This window comes from Thamnophis elegans, chromosome 7 (genome assembly GCF_009769535.1).
Source record: "Thamnophis elegans isolate rThaEle1 chromosome 7, rThaEle1.pri, whole genome shotgun sequence".
NCBI classification, from domain to species: domain Eukaryota; kingdom Metazoa; phylum Chordata; class Lepidosauria; order Squamata; family Colubridae; genus Thamnophis; species Thamnophis elegans.
In genome coordinates, this window is record NC_045547.1 from 69918278 (window position 1) to 69930688 (window position 12411).

The following is a 12411-nucleotide window of genomic DNA, read 5'->3' on the forward strand; positions in this document are numbered from 1 at the left end:
TTTCCTTGTTGAAAGCTGATTTAGAAGGTTGCAAATGGCATCCTAGAGGAGATCAAGCCTGACTGCTCTTTAGAAGGCCAGATCCTGAAGATGAAACTCAAATACTTTGGCCAACAATGAGAAGGAAGGACTCACTGGAGAAGAGCCAAATGCTGGCAAAGATTGAGGGCAAACCCGTGTTTCCCCTAAAATAAGACAGAGCCAAGGTGGCGCAGTGGTTAAATGCAGCACTGCAGGCTACTGCTAGATCAGCAGGTCAGCGGTTCAAATCTCACCGGCTCAGGGTTGACTCAGCCTTCCATCCTTCCGAGGTGGGTAAAATGAGGACCCAGATTGTTGGGGGCAATATGCTGACTCTCTGTAAACTGCTTAGAGAGGCCTGAAAGCCCTATGAAGCGGTATATAAGTCTGCTATTGCTATTGCTTTTGACTCCCGAAATAAGCACTTGGCCTTATTTTTGGGGAGGTCTTGTTATTTTTGAGGTGTAGGAGGTGGCAAACATGGTCACCTATTGTGTTGCAATATTTTCAGGGAGGGCTTATTTTCCGGGGAGAGATTATTTTAGTGCATGCGCTCAAAAGCCCTATTGGGCTTATTATCCAGGGAGGTTTTATTTTCAGGGAAACAGGGAAGAAGAACGACAGAGATTGAGGTGGCTGGATGGAGTCACCGAAGCAGCAGGCGTGAGCTTATATGGACTCCAGAGGATGGTAGAGGACAGGAAGGCCTGGAGGAACATTGTCCATGGGTTGCAATGGGTTGGACACAACTTCGCAACTAACAACAACAACAAAATGGTGATCATGTGCCCTGGGATACTACAACTCTCATAAATAGATGCTGGAAGCCAAGTGCCCAAATTTTGATCATGTGATCATGGGACTGCTACCATGGTCATAATTGTGAGGACCAATCTTTTTTTTCAGTGCCATTGTAACTGACCAGTTGCTAAATGGATGGTTGTAAGTTGAGGACTACCTGTACAAATTTACCCCTACCCAGTACAGAGTGGCATTCAAAGCTTGCAGGGAATAAAAATTAACCAAATAACTTTTCTCCTGAAAATGAAATAAAATCCAACCCCATAATTGTCAAATAGTTGAATGGCAGTTCAGCTGTTCAATATATATATATATATATATATATATATATATATATATATATATATATATATATATATATATATATATATATATATATATATATATATATATGTATATATATATATATATATAATCTTTTGAAAGCTGAGGTTGTGTTATGCTAGGAAGAATGAATCAAGAACTAAGGGAAAGCTTACCTAGTGAAACCAAGGAAGGGAAACCTAGGAGAGAAGGGTAAACCTATTACAAGTTTCCTCATCTTCAACTTGTAACTCGGTTGTCCACTTCATACAACTCAAAACCAGTCTTCTCAAACTGGGACCTTCAGATCTGTTGCCCCTTTTCATCCCAGAATTTCTCCTTCCATGGGATTTCTGGGAGTTACAATTCCAATGCATCTGGAATCCCCAGATGTTGGAGTGTTTTTTATTAGATTTGTATCCCTCCTTTCAAATAGGAACCCAAAACCAGCATATATAGTGTACAAGAGGAAAAAAAGATATTGTTTAACTGGAAAAGAAAAAGTACAGAAAAAAATGAAGTTTGTGTAGTGAGAACTTTATAGATGAAGCTATATTTTAAGCACATCAAGAGAAGAAGGAAGGAGAAAAAAAAGAAAGGAAAGAAGGAAGGAAGGAGAAATGGAAGGAAGGGAAGGAAGGAAAGAAGGAAGGAAGGAGAAATGGAAAGAAGGAAAAAACAAATTAAAAAGAAAGAAAGAAAGAAAGAAAGAAAGAAAGAAAGAAAGAAAGAAAGAAAGAAAGAAAGAAAGAAAGAAAGAAAGCTCTTGTTCAAAGCTACGACAGGGTTCCATAACATGTTAAGCCAAGTTTTGTAACTAAACTACTGCTGGAAGAAATATCCAGATCCAGGTCCAACCCAAGAGAAAGGCACTAGAAATAAAATGGAGGCTGGAGGCTAATTGGAAAGAAAGGTTCCCTTTATTGATGAAGCTGAATTACCAACCACGTGTGATTCTGGGACAGCTGACAAAATGGAGTTCAGAGTGGGTGGGTTTTATACCTTCTGGATTCCTATAGGGTCGTGTAAGGGTCATGGCTGGCTCTACAGACAAAAGGGGAACCAGATAACGTATCGGGGCGACTTTGTTCCATACATTCCTATGGCATTCTTCATTCTGTCCCTGACTCTTCTTCTCATCCACTAATTAATATATCTAAGGTGAGCTATCTGATAGCTCACCTTGGCTAAATTGAAAAAACAAGCAAAGTTGCACCCTATTGGTACCTGGTTGGAGGAACATCAGGGAGTTCCAGAGCAGTAGAGTATATTAGGAAATTTAAATAACATTCCAAAAGAAGACAATGGCAAAACACTTATATACTGCTATCCCAAAAAACCTCATGTGGATGTCCATGAAGTCACCAAGTATGGAAGTTGACTTGAAAGTGGCTTGACTTATGTTTGAAAATATGAGTATGCATTGATCAATATAGATTTGCAAGACTTTGAACATACGTACGTACGTACACACACACACACACACACCTACAGTACATACATACCATATTTTTCAGAGTATAAGTCACTCCGAAGTATAAGACGCACCTAGCTTTTGGGGATGAAAACAAGGGGGGGGGGGATCTGCCTCTGCCTCCCAGCAATTTTCCTCCAGCAAACAGCCAACAGTACAGACGATATACACTGTTTGTGGTGTTACGTTTCAGACTATACTTGTCCAGATGCTATTAAAATTGATGTGGCTTTCTGGGAGTATACATTATTCTCTGCTATTTAAAATAAAATACAATAGCACTGGGCCTCTTCAAATCAAGCATTTATTTTAAAAAGTTTCTTCATTTTGTAAAGTTGCGTAGAACAATAACAAAGCAGTCTTTAATAAATAAATCTAATAATTTGAACATTCTATAGGCATTTATAGTTATTGACTTACCTCCTTGCAGCAAGCAGCAAACAGCAGTCTGTTTCAGTTTAGCCTGATTAGAAGAAAAAAGGAACTGCCTCTGCCTCCCAGCAATTTGCCTCCTTGCAGCAAACCGCCTGTTTCACTTTCAATTTCAGCATGGGCCTCCCGGTAATCAGCTGTTTCAGGCTGCCAGGTTTGCCATAGCGTATTGCCACCTCCGCAAGCCCCATTTTCCCGGTTGCTGCAAGGAGGTAAATTGCTGGGAGTCCAAAAGTGGGGGCCAGTGGGTGGGCAGGGCTACATTCAGTGCATAAGACACACCGAAATTTTCACCCTCTGGGGGTGAAAGGTGGGTCTTATACTCCAAAAATACGATAGATGATTGATAGATAGATGATAGATAGATGATAGATGATAGATAGATAGATAGATAGATAGATAGATAGATAGATAGATAGATAGATAGATAGATGATAGATAGATAGATAGATAGATAGATAGATAGATAGATAGATAGATGATAGATGCATTTTATTTTATTAATTCCAATTCTGATTCCATTCCCTGGTCCACAGTCGCCATGATTCCATCCACTTTGTAAATTGCGCATATTCACGCATTACACTAATTTAAGGTGACCAGATTTTCAGATTGGAAAAGAAGGACGCCCTTGACCGGGGGGGGGGGGGGCTTGATTAAAAAAATTTTTTTGTCAAAAGGTCACCCCAGGACACTGAAACCAGCATAAATACGAATCTGTTGCCAAACAAAATTTTGATCACGTGACCATGAGGATGCTGCAACGGTCGCTAAGTGTGAAAAATGGTCATCAGTCACTTTTTTCAATGCCATTGTAACTTCTGTCTTCTAGAGCCATTGGGATTTAATATGGTTTTATCACTGGATTTTCTTTTTATTGTTTTTGTGGAATTGTTACAATGATTTTATAATAATATAATTTTATTTGGCATTTTTGTTGCTGTAAACTGCTGAAAACCCCTGATAGAATACAAATTATTTAATAATAAATTAGGAAATGTGTAGCTGTTGTCTACACATTGTTTTGTTTGAACAGCTGAAATCAAGCCTATTCACCCAAGGCAATTCTAGAGTAACATGTGCTTCAGGACAACCTCCCTCTTAGACTGCTTTTTAAAAATGAATTATGCCTTGCTTTTTCTATATTATCTTCACTGACACTGTTAGTTTTATTGTTTTCTTGAAGAGATATTTTATTATTCTTTTGTAAATCCTTTTGGATTTTTTCATGAAGAATTCCAGTATAAAAATAAAAAAACAACACCATAGAGTAAGCTATCTTTTTCAAATACACTTGCAGTGGCAACCTATTACATATTACCTGGCAAAAGAAATCAGTGTTTCTTAAAATCTCTCCTTGGAGTCCAGAGGGTCAGACCCAATCAAGGGTACTCAAAATTCAAATTTGCCAGCCTATGTTGAAATCCCATCAAACAATTGTGAGAATCCACAGTAGCAGTGAATACTTAGATTTCAATATTTAATGCAATACATATTGATAAATATAACCCATACAAACAAACACCATTTTGGGATCCTGAGAGAATTTTTTAAAACAAAGACAGTAATATAGAATACAATAGATTGTATTTGTTTCAGAAGTTCCTCTTTTTGGCTTGGTTCTTTAATCCAGAGATACGGAATTTGTGGGTCCTTGATATTCTCTGTGATTGGCTGTTTTCAGAGGGCAGCAAGACCACCCAGTTCAACCCTGAGCTACGCACATTTTTTTCTATCACACAATTTAATAGCCTAGGGCCACATGTGACTCATGGAAGCCTTCAGTTTGGTCCAGCACAGCTCCCTATAGGTCAGAAATTAAAAAGTTTGATGCGATACAAAAGGGAAATGATTCAATCCATTGGGATGAATATTATTTGCTATGTTTAATTAATTAGTATAAATTAATTCAATTAAAATTTATTTTTTGTCCTACATCTGTCCATCCTGGCTCTGCCTATTTTTTTGGAGAACGATCTCTGGAATCCCATTCAGTGCTCACTAGGAACCTCAAATTACTGCATGCTGCTGCTATAAACAATTGTAAACATGCATGTTATTTGATCTATATTTGACTACATGCCTACTCAAAAATAAAAACTTATGAATATGAGTACTCTTTTTGATGGGGGGTACATCTTATAGAACAAGGAAAGTTCAAGTAAATATGTGTATAAACTGTATAAATAGATCTGTGCTGCAGGCTATTTAAAGCTGGATGCAAGATATGAAAACACTGCAAACTATTGTTCAAGATAATTTGAGAAAAGGGAATCATTCATCAAGAGTGCTAATAACTACTGCTAAGTAGGCATTCTACCTGAACCTGCAATTTTATTGCTATAATATTTATTATTAATTTAAAAACTCAGCCAAGATTCAGGTGGCTAACACATACAACTGTAATGTTTTGAACATATTTTTCTCTCTACACTATACAGCCTTCTGATGCATGAAATGAAACTCTTACTCTTAACTCAGAGTATAGGCACACAATCTTTCCAGTAGTTCACATACTAGTTGGTAACATCTTAATTTGAGGCTTGATTGGAACATTATACAGAAGTTATTGAAAGACAGTAAAATGGACATCAACAATCTCACACCCTGCTCAAAGTTGTGACAGCAAGTTTAAATTTTTGACCTTAACTATCAAGAAAAAAAACAATTTTAAAACTGGCATGTCAGTGACTTCTTAAAAGTCAGGATGCCTGGTCAAGATTAAATTGCAGGTAGATTTCTTATCACTTTCTAAAAAGAGAAAAATTCAGAACATAACAAATAAAAGGTTGTGAATTTCACAGATGAGACAGAAAACCACAAATGGGCAAATATGATCTAGAAAGGCATGACTCTCCCATATTATGGGAATCCCATAAGCCCTGCAGATGTTCATAATGAAATTATATTTAACTATTTGGGACAGAAAGACAACACAGACTATTTTTTTTAAAAAATTCACCAATATCACACCATAAGATTCTTTATCTTTTCTTTGCAACAATTCCTAATGGCACAAGAAATCTCCATCAATATCTATCCCCAAGAAGAAAACTCTTCTTTCACAGCAAAATAATGTAGAAAAATTACAAACAATAACTCTTTTCAGCTTTATGCACCACCCCAGTAAACACAAATGTTTGATCAGAAAAAATATGTCCAAGATAGGAGCAATAAGCTATACACCATGATTTAGGAGTTTGATTTTTTTCAAAAATAAATGCTAAAATACTAAACTGTATATATGCACATTTAGGTAAATAGTGTTCTGTATACCCTCTCGGAGGCGGCGATCGATCCCAATCACGAACGGACTCCGCGGAAGGGTGGGGCCCGTGGGGGCAGCAGCAGCCGCCCGCAGATAACCTCCACGTGGTTCAGGGGCTTCTGCCGGGCGGCGGGAGCCCCGGAAGCAAGAGGAAATTGTCTGCGGGCGGCTGGCAGTGCCCCAACCTCTCCTCCTGCCGCGGCGATCCATTTTGATTCACGAACGGACTCCGCGTTCCCCACCTCTCCTCCTGCCTCTTCGTGAATGGGATCGCCGCCTCCGAGAGCATGGGGGCAGCTGCAGCCGCCCGCAGAGAACTTCCACGCGCTTCGCTTCAGGGGCTTCTGCTCTGCGGGCGGCTGCAGCTGCCCCCACGCTCTCGGAGGCGGCGATCCCATTCACGAAGAGGCAGGAGGAGAGGTGGGGCCCCCACCCTCTCCTCCTGCCGCGGCGAGCGGAAAATTCGATTAGAATTAGATTACTCACCAGTCAGCGCAGCTGCAACCTCTTTCGTCTTTTGGCGAAAGGAAATGGAGACTCGCGCAGGCGTGCTGAAAATTTCCCATCCCAGCCAGCTCACTGATTGGCTGGACTCCAGGCCAATCCAATCAGTGAGCGGCAGGCTGGGCTGGCTTAAATTTGTAGGAGGTAAAAGGCTAAAAGCACGCTTTTTTTGGCGCTCGCCGCTCCCGCCCATCAGCTGCTAGCTTGCTGGGCTGGCTCATCTGGTAGGATAGAGAACAGAACGATGAGCCAGCCCAGCAAGCTAGCAGCTGTTGGGCGGGAGCTGCGAGCGCCAAAAAAAGCGTGCTTTTTAAAAAAGCGGGCGGGACGCGGGAAAATGCATTAAAAAGCGGGGGTGTCCCGCCAAAAGCGGGACGTCTGGTCACCTTACACTAATTCATTGGCTTGTTGAATGTTCTCAGGGTAGATACAATTGAAAGTAAGAATTGTAAAGATAGAAGTGTGTGCAATGCAATTAGAACTAAACACATTGAATCCAGTGTGGCTTCTTTTAAGTAGGGGGACCATAGATTGAAATTTTAGGTAAGGGAACCATAGATTGAAATCCTCAAGTATGACTACAATTGTAGACTGCCTTGCTAGAAATAGGTTTTGTTCTTTTGGAAATGTGAAACTTATATTACAAATATACTGCTCTGCCAAAAGAAATAGAATAGTCAGGGGAACTAGTTGTTTGCAGGAGTGCTTTAAAATTACTGTACATATATTTTCTCCTTGTTATTAAAATACCACATGAAGTTTAAGATCAATTTCAAATCTATTTGCTAGTCAGCTACATTTATGTCTAATGAGTAACTAAAGTAAAGGCTACAGCATTGCTTGGTAACCACAATTATTCAAATCAGGAGGGAAATGAATGCATAAACATCCATAATTTTGGAGTCTGCCGTGTGGAATGATTTAAAAGCAATATTCAAAGCTAAAGTCTCAGCAAGGCAAATGAAAACCATAATTTCCACAGATATACAGAAATCACAGTACTTCGAGTTTAACAACTCAGCATTTAGAGGAACATATGTTTAGATTGCTTATAATTATTCTCATTAGATGCAGCATGTATTATTGTCTGTATAGATAAATATTCAGCCTTACACAAAAATAATTTACATTTCTCTGGTTTAAATAAAAATTGCATATAATAGGCTAATATATGAAATACTAACTACTACAAGCTAAGAATTCTTCACAAAATCCTACGCTTCAAAAAATAACTCATTGCCCTTTAATCAAAGGAAGTCCATAATTAGATCGAAAAAAATTGATAATATATTAGATATCTGCTTCCTCCCTATTTCCTGTTTTTATATGACATTTTTTGAGGAACAATTTTGGATAATTCAAAAGTCTGCATGCAATTACATGGATAGATTGATCTTAACAAATGCATTTGGGTGTAATGTCTAGCAGACTCCTGGAAATCCAGAGGGAGGAGGAGAACAATTATAGAAAAGATTCCTTAAAACAGGGTGATGTACAAAAGGGAAATGTACGAAATAAACTCAGAGTAAGCCCGACTTAACTACACTAGATATAATTGATCAGTGGGTTTAAAAGCAGAGTTCCTAAAGAAAATGCATTTTTGCCAGCTCCTTTTGATACTCTTCTCCAGGATACAGAGGACACTATGGGATGAGATATTTTTTAAAAAAATTCAAGATTGCAACTATGACAATGCAATTAAAAGGCCTCCATTGGACTGAGATTTTTGTGCCTCACTTATAAAGAAAATGCAAAGCTTTAGTTGCCTTGTGACTGTCCTCGTCTTGATTTTTTTTAATTTATCTGGAACGGGATATGTCTAGTCTGATGAAAAGAAGGACTCGGGGAGACATGATAGCAGTGTTCCAATATCTCAGGGATGCCACAAAGAAGAGGGAGTCAAACTATTCTCTAAGGCACCTGAGGGTAGAACAAGAAGCAATGGGTGGAAACTAATCAAAGAGAGAAGCAACTTAGAACTAAAGAGAAATTTCCTGACATTTAGAACAATTAACCAGTGGAATAGCTTGCCTCCAGAAGTTGTGAACACTCCAACCTTGGAAATTTTTAAGAAGATATTATCTGAAATAGTATAGGGTTTCCTGCCTAAGCAGGGGGCTGGACTAGAAGACCTCCAAGGTCCCTTCCAACTATTCTATTCCATTCCATTCCATTCTATTTCATCCCATCCTGCAAATACCCCTGTCAAGCAGGAAGTAGAAATTAAACCTCTGTTCTGCATTTGCGCAACAGTCCTAAACAATCACAGTGTAGTACGAGGTTAAAATCACAGGCAGAAGGGATGATTCATTGGAAGATTTATTTTGTCTTTCAATTTTTCAAATGTTTTCCCCTCCGAGGAAAAAAAGATTTTTCTTTTTATCTGAAGACAATCTTGAATTGAATGAGCATGGTGAAAACTGCAGAAGGCATTTTTAATATAAAGTTCATTTAAACACTTTTACAATAATAAAAGTAAAGAAAGGTATTTTGGAAGAGAGAGGGGGAGAGAGAGATTGGTTGATTGATTGTCAGACTCCCATGGGGCCATGCAGGGGCAACTCTGTAGGCTGTCCTGAGTCCCAAGTTTGGTTGACCCTTGCTGAATGATGATGTAATGAAAGGGCTTTGGGCAATTCCTACCATGGCTCTGCCTGAAGGAGGTAGATCTTTGTTATGTAGAATAGACAGAACCAGGCCTTAATGGTCCATTGAAAAAGGGGGGGGCTGAGTTTCTGCCTCCTTTTTACGGGAAATATTCTGCCCTTTTAATATTTTCTAACATATTTCATTTTCCTAGGAGAAGGGAGGGTGCTAACTTCCTACAGATATAAAACAAGTGAAAAAAAGAAATTGGAGAAAAAGGAGAAGAAAAAATGTATTTAAAAAGCTGTCTCTGATCTTCTCTACAGCAGTTACAAAAGGACAAATCTGTCCTTCCTCTTACATTGCAATTCTCTTATTCCCCTATTCTGCCCTTTCTAATTAACAAGTCACAGGTTCATTTAGTTTGCATTTTTAGCAAAACACCCAGAGTTTCCAATCACTAATATATGTCATTGTTGTCTTCTCCTTAATCAAGCAACTTAACTTTGCCATTTCTGCAAATTGTGTTACCTTCTCCAGCCACTCCTCTGCTGTGACTTTTTCAGAATCTTTCCATCTAAAAAGAAGAAGGTATTTTTGATACCGCACCAGTTCCCAGGAGATCTCGACTGGCCTTGAATCTTTCTTAGAGCTTGGGGTTTTCCTTTAACAAATCCCATTAGCTGCCTCAACCCCTCAGCTCTTTTCCTGCAAGCATGATTTAAAGTCTGCAATGCCTTTTCAGTACCTGCAACCACTTCATCCATCCACTCAATTGCTGTATCTTACCAAGAAGCAGACTCGAAAGACAAGTGGAGATTATTTTTCACCACTCTTGAGGCATTTGCCTTGATTTAAAAAAGAAAGAAATAGTAAATTTACAAGCAATACTAAGGATTTAAAAAAATGGACATCAGGTTGGCATTTTTTCCTCAGCCAAAAGGCCTGTATAGAAATTTATCAGTAATCCTAGTGGTCATTACCTAAGTGACATTTACATAATCTAGTTAGTCTGAACAAGAGCTAAAGTGGAAATTTGTACCGATAAACACTATAAAGCTTGTGGAAACTTTGTCTTCTAGCTCCCCCTGCTGTAAATTTCCTTTTCAATCACTGTGTTTCAGAAAATGATCTCTTTTGCTTCATGCAGTTTTTATATTTGAATGTTCGTTGCTAATGTGAAGGCTTGGCTACTTTATAGCACTCTTCTTCTCTTTCTCTTACAAGCCCCATGCTCTTAATCTCTGAGGCTTTTCTGAGTTTTGTTGTTGTTAGTCACAAAGTTGTGTCGGACCCATCACGACCCCATGGACAACATTTCTCCAGGCCTTCCTGTCCTCTACCATACCCCAGAGTCCATTTAATCTCATGCCAACTGCTTTGGTGACTCCATCCAGCCACCTCATTCTCTGTCGTCCCCTTCTTCTTTTGCCCTCAATCTTTTCCAGCATTAGGCTCTTCTCCTGTGAGTCCTTCCTTCTCATTATGTGGCCAAAGTATTTGAGTTTCATCTTCAGGTTCTGGCTTTCTAAAGAGCAGTCAGGGTTTCTGGCTTAGCCCTACTGAATGTAACTTCCAGATTTCATAATCGTCTTAAAGCACAAAAAGCAGCTTTTGCCATGGAAGCAAACAGATCTGGAAATATTGATACAGGTAATCCTCGATTTACAGACATTTTTTTCTGACCATTCAGAATTACAATAGCACTGAAAAAGATGACCTATTCGGTAGAACCGGTTCGTCAAATCTACCGAACCAGTTAGAAGAGGTTCCACCAGTGGACCCGGAAAGCAGGCCACACCTACAGAAGAGGTTCCAAAAATTTTTGAAACCCACCACTGGTCCTTGGATATGATTATTCTACACTATCATGCTCATATTTATAAAACTCAGTGCCTCTGTGAAAGGTAAGGATGACTACTGCATTTGTGGTGCAATCAGAACATTGCGGGTGTTGAAGTTGTTTTAACGCAAACCAAAGATGCCTTTTAAAAAACAAGTTTACATCATATTCTTATGCATGCCAGTGCTGTGTGTGAGGTAATTTAAGGTGGTTCTGACAAGTGTCGTCGGCATCTTCATATCCGGTCACATGGGCAGCAAGCCACTCCCATCCGGTCACATGAGTGGCAAGCCACGCCCACAAAGGAGGCCACACCCACAGAGTAGGTTCGAACAATTTTTGAAACCCACCACTGACTGCAAAGCACTGTGAAGTGGTATATAAATCTAAGTGCTATTGCTATTTTTCATACTTATGTGAAAAACTTATGCATGTCCCGTGGTGACATGATAAAAATTCAGATGCTTGACAACTGAGGTCACGTGATCACCTTTTGCAACCTTCTGACAAGCAAAGTCAGTGGGGAAACCACATATATGTAATAACTGTTACTAACTTAACAACTGCAGTGATTCACTTAATAGGTTTGGCAAGAAAGTTCGAAAAATGGGGCAAAACACACAATATCTTAACAACGGAAATTTGGGGCTCAGTTATGGTCATAAATCAAGGACTACCTGTATGTAAAACACCCAGTAATCCCAGAGTAGTAATTCCAGACCAATACTTTAGGCAAGAGTAATAGAATATTAGGGACATGGTGGTTAGTGGCTAAGACGCTGAGCTTGTCGATCAGAAAGGTCAGCAGTTCGGTGGTTCAAATCCCTAGCACCACTTAACAGAGTGAACTCCCGTTACTTGTCCCAACTTCTGCAAACCTAGCAGTTCAAAAACAGGTAAAAATGCAAGTAGAAAAATCGGAACCACCTTTGGTGGGAAGGTAATATTGTTCCATGCGCCTTCGGCATTGAGTCATGCCGTCCACAGGACCACGGAGATGTCTTCGGACAGCGCTGGCTTTTCGGCTTTGAAACGGAGATGTGCACTGCCCCCTAGAGTCGAGAACATCTAACACGTATGTGTGAGGGGAACCTTTACCTTTACCTTTAATAGAATATTTGTAGCTCTGGGTTGAACTGTAGTGTCTGTTGTGTTCTCTGAGTGTGGTGGGTTTTTTTG